A 13090-nucleotide genomic window follows, 5' to 3' on the forward strand; every position below is an offset into this window, starting at 1 on the left:
TTGCCCAGAGGATGAGGGTGTTGCATAATCAACCCCTGATCACGGCAACTAAAGAACGAAAAGTAATGTGTGATATTTTACTTTTTTTGAGTAACAACCACACAACTACAGCACAAACCTATCAGGCTGTTACATCATTTAAAGAAAATACTGAAAAAGAAGTAAAGATTAGTGAAATACATTTTCAGATTCAGACAACGTAATTTTTCCCCCAAAAAGGGCAGTTTGATTGTAGCTTTTTCACACAGCCTACCCACACATCATACTCACAAGACCTACACGACCTTCTAAGCATGCAATGACCGCTCCCACTTTGCAACTTCACCTGGTAATATTGTTACGTCCAGCCAATCAAATCTGTGTTAAAATAGTTTAATTAAACATTAGTGTTATTTTTTTCTGTTGATATACTTTCACCTTAGTGCACAGTGGCATCGCTTGTGACTGTCTGTTTAAAAGTAATACAAGTTGTGAACAACTGCAGCGAGATATCATCACCTAGCTAATAGTTAATTGTACATCTAACAAAAATGGTTCATTTGGATTCATGTTTCTGGTGTCTGGTGAGTTTAAGTGCAATACTCTGTCAGACTAACACACTTTATGTGTTACACCTACACTGTATACAGGCCATACTTTAAAAAAAATAAATAAAAAATTGTGTGTATAAGAGATATCAACATTTTAGGGTTAGGGTTAGCATTTTAAAGAAATACATAAAATGAACTACAAAAAAAATATTTTATTGAGTTGATTATCTTGTCCTCAGATCTGAGTATTTGACTTAGTGTAAGTAGAATCTGGCGAAGTGGAAAAGATGCTTTGTTTAAATTTGATGCTCCTGGTATGAAAATATGTGAGTAGAATATGTGGCTAAAATGGTTTTCTGCCTGTACCTGTTTCTGAACCGCCTTTCTTTGCATTTTTCTTTTTTTTGCACATCAAGCCCCCATGATCTGTCAGTCAGCCAAGCGATCACTGAGTAACACATCATCCCTGAGATGAATGCACTTTAATTAAGCACAACGCGACTTCTTTCCATGTGTGGGAACGAGTAAAATAAAGCATCAATGATACAAGAACAACTCCGCTCCCAATACTGTGATACACTGCCACCTCATCTTTCTGAGTTCATTAGTTTCCAGACCGGTGCTTCTCCTGGATTACCATAACCTGTCAGCCGTGAAACACCACAAAACAATTTTCTGCTTGTATAAAAAAAAGAGAGAGGAGAAGAAGAAGAAGAAAAAGCAGCCTACCTCGCTCTGTTGCCTTCCACAGCCACAGAGAGAGGAGAGAGGGCGGGGAGGTTATGCTACCTGTATGTTTTTCTAATGAACACCACACTGAACTAATAAAAACATGTCAGGCGGAGAGAAGAGCTTGGAGTAAAGGGGTGGATGGAAATATCTGAAAGTGGAATTAATGCAGACAAGTGGCTGTGTTTCAAACAGGTGATAGCTGTTTGGTTAAATGTGACTCATTGATACATGAAGAACTGAGCACAGGCAACCGTGATCAAAGAGTAGCAGGATTAAATACATTAGACAACAGATGCTAAAATTGAAAGGGCTAATATTTTAATTTTAATATTTCTTGACATCATTATTAATTTACTACCTTTGCCAATTTCCCTATGCTGTCCTGCTTATTTAATTTAAAGTACCTTGCAGACCAACACATTGATGATGTGCTGAACTTTTAAACGTTTTAATTATTTTTTCTTTTCATTCTTTCTCTTTCTCTCTTTTTTGTATTCAATTATTTTTAGTTTTAAACAGATTATGAGGTTATGGCTATGGCAGTTAAATTGTAGTGTAGGTATTTTCATATTTTCAAGGTTGTGATCATGGATAAGGTCAAAACAATGTAAAAAAACAATAGAGACATATTGATTACAGAACTAATTTTGTTCTCCTACTTGCTGTAAGTTGGAAATATTACATGCTTGCTATTTGGTATTGGTATTTGGTGTAAATGGTGCTGTAGGTCATCGTCCAATCAACCATCTGGAGTCAGGACACAGTGGCAGCAGCCAACACATGGTAGTCAACAGTTGGGGTAGCAACATTTGTCCATTGAGCCTGAAACATTGACCCAGTATTCCCCAGATCCTAAACTGATCAGACATCCATGGAATGCACTGGAAAAAGTCGAATCTACCAGGACATCACACTATAACCCAGATCACCCAAAGAACCAGCTATCAAAATGCTGGAGCCAGCCAACAACAAAAGACACTGCCAAAGATGCCTATACTCCTCAAGGATCAGACAGGCCTTGGCAGCATGAGAAAAACAGTAGGTGGTTTTAACGTTGTGGCTGTTCAGTCTTTTTTCCCTTATATTAGGTTAACTGCCCAATTATAACTTGCCCGGGTAACTTAGGACTTAAAATGTCCTATAAGACTGGGCTGTGAAATATACATAAAATTAAACTTTTGCTCATTGGATGACACTAGAGTTCAAAATTGGCTATTTGAAGATGCATCCGCATTGGCATCTATAATGGCTGAAAAATGAAAATACAAAAAGTAAAGAAGACACAGGAGAAACTTCCCTGATGCCAACACAACCACAACAACCAGTTGATCTGAGTCAGGCGGACCGTAAAAAAGTAATCCAACTTTTTTTGTCAGTAAAACAAAAATATTTTTAAACAGCATTGTCATTTTATCTTCATAGGAACTCATAAATTACTACACATAATCAATGTTAGTGTCTATTTATGGTTTGTGTGTCTGAAAGAAAAAGATATTGGCCAATATATCAGATTTTTATATTATCAAATCAATATTGTTATTGGCATCAGTCTTTAAAAGTCATATATCTGTTAGGCTCCAGTTGAAACCACACCCATTTTCATTTGAACCAATACAAATTCTCTAGGGATTATTTAATCCTTTTTTTTAATTTACCTAGATCTGTGAAGATAAAATAAAATCACATTAGAAACTGAAAAAATCTGTACAGGTAGTACATTTGCTTGGCATTATCAAGCATCTTCACAGGCTTTTATGCCAACTCGAGAGTGAAAGCACAATTGTGTTTGTCATCTTTCACAAAAAACAAAGAAAAGTCTGTTAACAAATTTTTATATTTCAGTCTCTTCCAAAACCACCAAAGGCTCCTGTGTCTCTCAACTACATCTTGTTCCTCCCATCACATGACGCTTTGCAGTGTTGATGTTTGATTTCCTGACAACAGCCTGGCGCAGATAAAGAGACTTGCTTCGTGGAAAGTAGACTCGCGTCTCACTGTTCCAACACTGTGAGTTTACCTTGTCCGCTGCTCTCTGTATTTGTTCTGATAAAACTGCTCTCTCCACAAATTAAAAATCTGACTTCTCTGTGTTGACAGTTGAGATGGCTCAGGGCGTTCCCCTGTGAATATTGACCCATTAGTTTTGGTTGGGTGGTTCTTCTGAATGAAGATACTTTCATAACTAGCCTCATTTATTCTCATATAGAGTCAAGCAGCATCCACAGATTACATGTGCTGTTCAGATAAACCTCTGGAGAAAAAAACAACAAAACCTTGTTAATACATGTCCTTGAAAGAAAATCTGCCATCTACTTTTCTAACCATTAAAAATTATTAGCTTTGTGCAGACCGATTATAGGAGTTTCATTTCACATCAGTTTCAGGTAGCATTGAAAGGTCATTTTCAGAGGTCAACGTGTGTGGTGTGCACTGACACACAAGAAAAATAACAAGTGAACTACCTCCATTTCTTATACTTATTTACTTAGTATGTGTTGTAAACGATTACATTAAACTCTGCTAATATGTTGACAGAAGTTAATGTTTTGGTAAAGATGAACAAATTCAGTAGAGATCCCTTTAATTTGGTGATTAAAGAATTGACAGGATGTAAAGAACAAATATTCCACCTTCTAATCATTTTCACTGTGGAACCTGCCTGGGTACTTTACTTTAGATTTGCACTGCTTGGGAGGCAGAAATCCTCATTAAAACACTAATAAAGATGATTAGAGAATTATTAAGGGAACATGAGTTGATACTGATATTTCTGTTTTACTATTCGTATAGCTATAAGCTAACAGCGACTAAAAATATTTAGCCTCTACCAAACACGGTACCAAAGAGATTTATTGAGCTAAACAGAAACACTTTTATTAATAACCTTATACACAAGGTCACCTTAATCTATTATATAAAGAGGCAAAACAGAAGCAGCTGTCGAAAATATTACAGTTTTTTCTGAATGCTTAAACCCTAACTGTGATTCTTATAGCACAATTTCTAAAACTATTAATACTTATAGCAAAACCACTCACTGAGTTTGCCAAACTAAAAGCACAAACACTGCTTTGCACTCAGTTTGCCATTTTGTAACACACACCTTGCAAAACTGTAGTTACAATCCACTGCACAGCACTCTTTTTGCAGAACTGTAAACACAACTCACTGCTTTACACTCAATTTCCAAATGATCAACACACTCCTAGCAAAACTATACACATTTATGGCTATTATTTACACTATTTTGCCAACTGTCTGGCACACTGTCACATGTGAAAACTGTTTTAGAGAATTAGTTCACTTTGCTATCAGCCTAAGCACTTTAAATAAGCTACAGGTAAGCTGTCTGTGTGGAGTACAATGGAGGGAGCAGGAAGAGTGAGAAGAGTGAGAATTAGAGGAGGCCGAGGAGGCCAACGGGTTCAGCCTAACTTGAGCCGCTACACTGTAGCAAGCATCATAAGGACATTTTGAAATGAGAATCGGTTAGTACAGTCACTTTGCACTAAGATTTGTAGCACTGCCATATTCTAATGAGAAACACAACAATACCATAGATGTAAAAATACTGAAATTGTTACTTTACAGCAGTGGTTCCCAAACTTTTTTTGCTGGGCCCCCCTTGTTTAACAAGAAAAATGTTCGCGCCCCCCCACCCCCGCGCGTGCACGCGCGCACGCACACGCACAAACACATCCTTCAACCACACACACCCATATTTTGCTCCATTGCGGTTTATTTCACACCTCAAACATTTATTAAACAATTAAGCAAATACAAATAATCTGCAATAAATTACAGGTAGTAAGAAAATAAACTACCAACTCTTTTACGCTCCGTCCGCACCTACACGGGTATTTTTGAACGCGCAGCTGTTTCGGGCACATGTAAACGGCGTATCGAATCACCGAGAACGGAGATTTTTTAAAACTCCTTTTTTTTGCGTTTACGTGTGGACAAGGAATACAGAGTTTGTCACGCAATGTCAAAGGTATGTGCCTTTTTCACGTCACACTGTGCGCCACGTTATTGTTTACATGAGATGAATTGCAGAATGGCAGATAGAGACAAAATACTGTTAATCTGACTCTGCAGGTTTTACACGCTTACATATACAGGCCATTACTGTCCCTGCATTTAGAAAGGCAGAGGCATCACGGTGTAATTATTTTACATGTAGTTGTTTTTTTTCCTGTGTAATAATGTTCAACATTGCTATGAATACATTTTTCAAAAAAACCCTCTACAAAATGGGTTCAAAAACATAAACAACTGTGGGATACTGTTTGTCCGTGATTTGAACAGCCCAGCGCTGCTCCCGATGCAGGGAAAACTAATTCTGCAGGGAGACCTACCTCAGCACTTGTGCAGGTGAAACCAAAGGGAAGATATGCTTCACCATATTTTCTAGTCTTTGGCTTAGAATGAAGTTGGTTTGGAAACATATTCAGCGATGCTTCATCTCCTGCTTTGCGTTTGTGTGGGCGCCCCGTGCTAGCAGTGTCCAAGCATTGTTTTTGTTTTTTGTTTTTTTCCCTTTTCATGCCGCGCCCCCCCTGCAATAGCTCTGCGCCCCCCCTAGGGGGCGGGCCCCACACTTTGGGAACCACTGCTTTACAGAATTGCTAGACGACCAAATGCTGGGGGCAGAGGAACCATGTTCACTGCAGACCAAGAAACCCATATAGTCATTATGGCCATTGCAAATAATCCTATACTTGGAAATAAACACTTGTGTTTGTTTTGATGTGTGTGAATAAACACCAGTACTTGAAGTTTGGATCCCTCTATGCTTACGGATCTATGACAAAAGTATGAGCTCAAACTGACATAGCCTACCTTGTGCACAGAGAAAGCAAAAGCCAGGTGTGTTTTTTATTCATACCATCAGTGTGTAGTTGGTGCATTGTGTGCTTATTAATGTGATGGCTTGTGTTAACTGTTGGATACGAAAATACAATTTTTACAAAGGTGTGGAGAGTTAAGCAAAGGTTATTCGCTTTTACAAGGAAATTACAATGTTTTGCTGATTGGGTGAAGGGTTTTCTTATTTGTCTGTAGAGTTTTGCAAAAATAGCCAATAGTTACAAAAAATGTGCTCAAGCCATCAGAAAAAACTGTAATACCCTCTCAACCTGTGTCTTACCAGCCATAAATATATGCTTACATCAGTCTCTGCCCTTATCCATGTAACCTAATTTTCTCAATAAGCTGCATAATTAAACAATAATAGATATTACATTTATAAAGGACATGTAAGGATATAAGCCTCACTCACGCTTATGCTCATGCATCATTTCAGAGGCTGGGGCTGTAATTTCAACCATTTGTGGATCACAGTGGTAAACGAGTTAGACTTCATGTTTTTTGGTGGCACGTCTAATTCTTACAGAAATGCACGGGCACTCACACACACGTGTGCAGAGAACTCAAACAAGGAGCTGTTTTTTATTCTAATATTTATTTTCTCACTTTCTCCTTCCTCTCATTTCCACATCAATGTGTGTGTTTTTGTGTGTGTTTCTGTGTACGTGTGTGCAGGTGATTACAGTCTGAAGGCTCCCCTACTTACCTTGGTGTGAACAATAGAGAGCTGTGAATAGGAGCTGCTCACGTGGTTTACTCTAATGGCCTTGCAGGGGCAGTTGCTTGCTGTGTGTGTGTGTGTGTGTGTGTGTGTGTGTGTCTGTGTGTGTAAGACATATAGAGACAATGCATGTGCTTGTTGGCTCTATAATTACAGGTGTAATCTTACTATGCAGATGGTTTCATTCACTGCAGTGGGGGAGAAATGGACTGACTTAAAGAGTATAGGTTGCAATATATTTGAATGTAAGCTTAGTCTACATTGTGCTCTTGTAACAGCACCCCATGACACATGGCGTGTTCTGAAAAAGGTGAAATTACAATGTATCGTGAAAAATTGGAAAATAAAAATAATAACAGAGTAGTTCAGCAGTGAAATGCGAGACGGTGTAAGAGGAACATTCTGCTGAATATCTGGCATTCAGTGCCTGTTTTCCCCTAATACCATTATATTGTCAATGAAATGAAGCAGGCTGCAGCTTCTGCACCACGTATTTTACTGCTGTTATACTGTTACATAGTTTTTTTTAATCAAAACTAGAAAAATCAGCCCTATGTCCATGTTTTTTGCCAGGCATGCAGCTCTTTTTTTGCTTTACTCATATATGGTACAATATAATTAATTTATCGTGTTATTCTTAATATTTTCAATATACCACCACTATAGTATATTGTGAGATGAGAAAAAACTGGCTCGTTATAAATACTTAACAGAGTAATATATACATGTAACAAAGCTATACAAAGAGCCAAAGCTTTCAGTCTCCACTCTAATTCATCCCAAAAGTGTTGTTGTGTTGAGGACAGGACTCTGTGCGGGCCAGTCAAACTCTTCCACACCAAACTCGCTCATCCGTGTCTTTATGCCCTGGTGAGTCATGCTGGAAGGAAGGGGGCCAGTACCCAAACTGTTCCCACAAAGTTGGGAGCATGAAATTGTCCAAGATGTTTTGGTACGCTGAAGCATTAAGACTTCATTTTACTGGAACTAAAGGGCCGAAACAACCAACCCCCTCCCCCCCAAAAAAACAATGTAACTGAAAGTGTCTTCAGCTTTTCAACAAAGCTATATGTCTGTCATATTTAAGGACTATATTTCCTATTCTTCATTTTGTATTTAGTGATAACTCAAACAAAATTTAGTTACGGATCCAAATTTTGGTGACCATTAAGTTACGTACGGGCAATGTACTTTGGACCTTGAAGAGACACAGAATGAAAAGAAACACAACTGGAGAATGTATCACATTCACAGGAGGATGATGTAAACTTAAAATATTCAAATTTATGCTTCACAATCAATATTTTTGAAAAACAAACAAAAACATGTGAATTGCTGTATGTGTGAAGATGTTACACACATTCAGTTTTAGCATACGATGTTACATTCTCCATTTGTGTTTCTCTTCTTTGTGTTTCTGTTCAATGTACGTTGACCGTAGGTAACTTAACGGTCACCAATATGTTTGATTGGCTACGGAGGTAGCAAGCAAAGCGGCGTACTCGGCAACATACTACTCCAGTGATAATCTGTATGCAGAAAACTGTCTTTATGGGTTTTTCTTGTTGAAGCTATATTTGCTTTCCAATAATAAACTCTTTTCTCATGTGGGTTAAGATCAGTCTCCAGCCCACAGTGTTAGATAGAGATAAACCCAATACTCCTAATGGACTTTCTACTGTAGATCTCTGTAGCTCCGTCTCTTGCTTGCTGTATATCTCTTCCCTCTCTCGCTCATTGTCTACAAAAGATTACAGAGGGGGAGATACTTTCAGAGAGAGAGAGAGATGAAGAAAGGGGGAGAGTTGGAATCCTCAAGCCAAGTATTTAGCAGCCAGTTAATGTACTGAGGGATAATACGACGTGTCCACAGGCAGCGTCTTTATGTCCAATGTGTTTTTACCAGCTTCTCAGCAGCTTGGCAGTGTTTACACACTCTAATAACAAGTGGCGTCTTTCAGGGACCCTTCGGTTCATTCACCATTCAACCGCCAGTCCAGCTTTAGCCTAATCCCCTCCCCCTCCCCAGCACACCACTCCAGTACAAACAGAAGATTTCAATTTTTTCACTGTAATTGCCTGGTTTTTAATTCCACGCACCCCATCAAGCCAAGATTGGAGCTCTAGCCAGATTTCAGGGAGGGGAGGTCATTCGGGGACTGGTGGGCAGTAAAGATTTTGGGGCGGGAGAGGCGCAGATTTGGGCGGCTTGGAAGTGGAACTGGGCGAAGGGGAAGTAGTTTGAAAGTGGTCTGCGTGGCTATGATAAAAAGTAAGAAATTAAAACGTCTTAGTTTTTGAACAGCTGTGGCTGAAGCCTGCGCATCGTCCGCTGTGGCAGCTCAGAGTTGCACAAATAATCTGCTCTGTGCTGGGAGGGAGGCCTGCTGGGCGTGGATGGCGGCATGGAGAGGAAGAAGATGGGGGAAAAACAAGGAGTTTGTGGGTGATATTAAACTTTCATCTCTGGTTTAAGGCTACTGTGTGGTCACTGAGCACTAACACACACATACATACGGTTTTCAGTAGGATGGGCAGTCAGCATGTTTAAGTGTCATTTCTATACATTTGAATAGATGTGGGGTGCAGCGATATTTCAAGGTAACTGGATCTTCAACTTTTGTACCTTATTGTGAGATTATCAAGTTCTCTGTTCACTGTGTTGGTCATTTTGGTGCAGACTTATGCAAAGTATGATTTCTGTTTGCTTTGTAATACTGGTGTTACAAGTACTAGTTGCTTTGTCCATCTTGTCTAGTATAATGCATACGCAGTATATTTATTATATCAAAATACTTTAACTTTTTAAATTTCATGCTTTTCTTATAAATTGCCAATAAAAATAATTGGATTATAAATGAGAAAACTCTGATAGATGTTTCTTCTGGTCTGACATTGAGTTTTGAAGGCATTTTCACCTCTGGTAAACAAGCATTAGACAGTACAGTAATGTTAGAGCCCAGTAATTTTCCAGCACTAAAAGCCACTCTTGTCCTACAAAAGTGGCATGGTGTGATGGTTGCAACCATGGCAAGCTATGCTTCCTTAGAAGAACTTGGGTTGATTTGGCAGATGGGTGATAGACGGTTGTATTCAAACAAGAAAAGCAATCAGAAAACAGCCCTTGAAATTTGAATTTGTACTGCCCAGTGAATCCTGAGCCTCTATACACAGAGAGATTGCTCTCTGTAAGCATTCCTAACTTTGATTACACTGAGCTTTCCCCAAGCCAACAGTTGCTGATTGTTTTTGTTTGGAATTAGCCAAAAAAATACTGTAAAAGATGCAACACTACAGATTCAATGTTAAATCACACACAGAAGGTCAGTTTATAACTATATTGAGACATAACATATTTGTTTTTCATCCATTTTTTTACTCCTTATCATAACTAAATAGCTAGCTCTCCCCCCGAAGAGCGGGAATATGTAATTGGTTCAGTTTGTTTGTCTGTCTGTTTGTTGTTAGCAGTCTAGAATCCACACTTTTTAAGATATGATTTTCAATTTTTGTGTGATTGTAATTAACAATAATACCTCGAGCTGATTTCATTTTGGTGAAAAATTTCACACCAAATATAGAAATCAGTAAAAAGTTTATATTGCCCACAATTTTTTATGGATCGTCTTCAGACTTCACAACAATATATTAGGCCCTGGGGGACATGAGTATCTAGGTTTTCTAAGCATTTAACACTGACCTTCATTAGCACCAAAGGTTCAAGCTGACCCTGAAAAAAAATTCACGAAACCAGGGCGTGGAAACAGCTGTACAACACAAGTTTTATTTTTTTTCAGTTTTCAGTACGATTTAGCTGTACAAAGTTTCCATATTGTTTGTAAAGTCTGTTTGGAAAAATGTAACTGGCCTACAGAAGCAACGACATCCATCACCTTCCAAATAAACTGGAATAACAACTGTACATCAGTCCTCTTTGCCTCATAAGTGTTTGCCTAATGAACTGGCGATCAAATGAAAGCAAATTCCTGCAGCCAGGTTACGACATCTGCCGGAAACACAGTGGTTGTTATAGCGCCATATTACTACCTGTGGACCTGGCATAAGACATTCGACAAAGACAGAAGCTTAGTGTTAGGCTGTTCACACGCATTTGTTCATGTGTGGCTTACCTCGTCAACAGCAAAATTCAACCATCTGCTCTTACTCCTGTGATTATCATATTGTCGCTTATCTAAACTGAAGCTGCCCATATTTAGCTGATTTAAACCCAGCTGATATAATGCAGACTCACAGTATGCCTCGCTCTCTCGTATACTGTACAAACAGTGCTATTATCTTCAAGTGGACAGGAAAAAGGCTTTGATTTTCTCTTTAATTTGGCTTCTACTTGATGCTGGGATGCTTTCCAAAACTCACTTTCTCTCTCGCTCTCTCACACTAGCTCTCCTCTTGTCTCCTGCACACCTGTTAGCGCCCCACAGATGTGCACTTGCTGCGCTGTACGTTTGTTCGAACAACAACACCGTCTCCATCATCAAACCCAGGATGAGCTAAAACAATCAGGCACCATTTAAACTGAGCGCCGGCCAGCTGCACTGCCCATTACCTCCATTCACACTCAAACGCACTCACACACACTCGCACACTCTTTTGTGCCCCACAACAGCACCGAGTATGAATATACCGAATATATCCACAAGAGAGTAGTTATTCTCCATTTCCCATCACTCATTAAGGTTTGTGCCGTTCCTCATTTATCTTTCTCCGCTCATCATTAAGCTGCTTTGATCGCACCTTAACGAACGACGCAGTGGCTTCAAACAAAAGGTGGATATTGTGACAGTCATAGTTTTTGTCTTTTGTCTCTTCGGAGTCTTTGATTTATTGCTAATGAGGATGAGGGAAGCAGTGATTGTGCAGCAGGATGATGGCCTTACCTGCCACATCACGCCTGCTTTTTTTTCGTTTTAACATTAGCATGTTGTGAAAAAACGCTGCAGCACTACCACCTCTGTTACACAGAATATTCTCATAAGGATGGAAATGAATTCAGCTCCAAATTGAGAGCCATGTGTGAGAAACTGACAAACTGACAATGACATCATTTTCAGACAACTTATATCTCTACAGGAAGTTAGCCCATTGGTCAAAGTGCTTCTAATCAAAATGCTCCCATGCTGATTTTAAAACCACAGAAAGATGATGATTACAGATCAAAAAACAATAAATGAACATACGAACATACCTGTAAGTTGTTCTGACCACTTTCTCTGCCATGGTAAATCGATTGGTTCTTATATAGCACTTACACAACATGTCTCATTCACACAAGCACTTTTTTCACACACCAATAAGCATATAAGGAGCAACTCAGGGTTCAGTATTTTGCCCAAGGATATTCTGGCATGCACACTGGAGTAGCCAGAGATCTAACTGACCTTTTGATTAGCAGATGGCCTGCTCTACTTCCTGGGCCATGATCCACAGTCCATGTGTAGATGGTATAAAACATGGATGTAGCTTCCTGGTTTGTAAAATTAAACCAGTACAGAAGCACCTTAAACTGAAGACTGTACACTGTGTTTACTATAGTGATTACACTAAAGCAGGGGTGGGCAATCTCAGTCCACGAGGGCAGGTGTCCCTGCAGGTTTTAGATGTGTCTTCGAACCAACACAGCTGATTTAAATGGCTAAATTAGCTCCTCAACATGTCCTGAAGTTCTCCAGAGGCCTGGTAACGAACTAATCATGTGATTCAGGTGTGTTGACCCAGGGTGAGATCTAAAACCTGCAGGGACACCGGCCCTCGTGGACTGAGATTGCCCACCCCTGCACTAAAGTGTACATTGACTTTGAGTTGATTGTGTTTGCAAAAAGACTTCTGATCCTAAAACAGTCAAGTGAACCTCTGTGAACACGTTCCTAATGAGTTTGTGGGCTCACTTACTGAAATTAGAGTTCGAAGTAATTACCTCTATTTATTACCATGTTATAAACAATGATTTCACGGAAAGTCCATGTATCAAAGTAGCCTGTCAGTGATCTACCTGAAATACACACAATGCAGGTAAATATTTCATCAGTTTCCTGAAAATATAATTTTGTGTAATGCTGCTGAAGAACAGGCCCAATTTTCCGAGCTGAAGTTGGTTTGATGTTGCTAACCTGTGGGTCCTCGCAGGCAGCTGCAAGGCTTCTAAATCGACGACTGGTACAGTTTAAAGAAAGGAGAAAAAAAGCGGTGTGGAGATGTGGTCTGTGTGACCCAGTGTACT

Source organism: Oreochromis aureus, linkage group 17 (assembly GCF_013358895.1).
Source record: "Oreochromis aureus strain Israel breed Guangdong linkage group 17, ZZ_aureus, whole genome shotgun sequence".
NCBI lineage: Eukaryota > Metazoa > Chordata > Actinopteri > Cichliformes > Cichlidae > Oreochromis > Oreochromis aureus.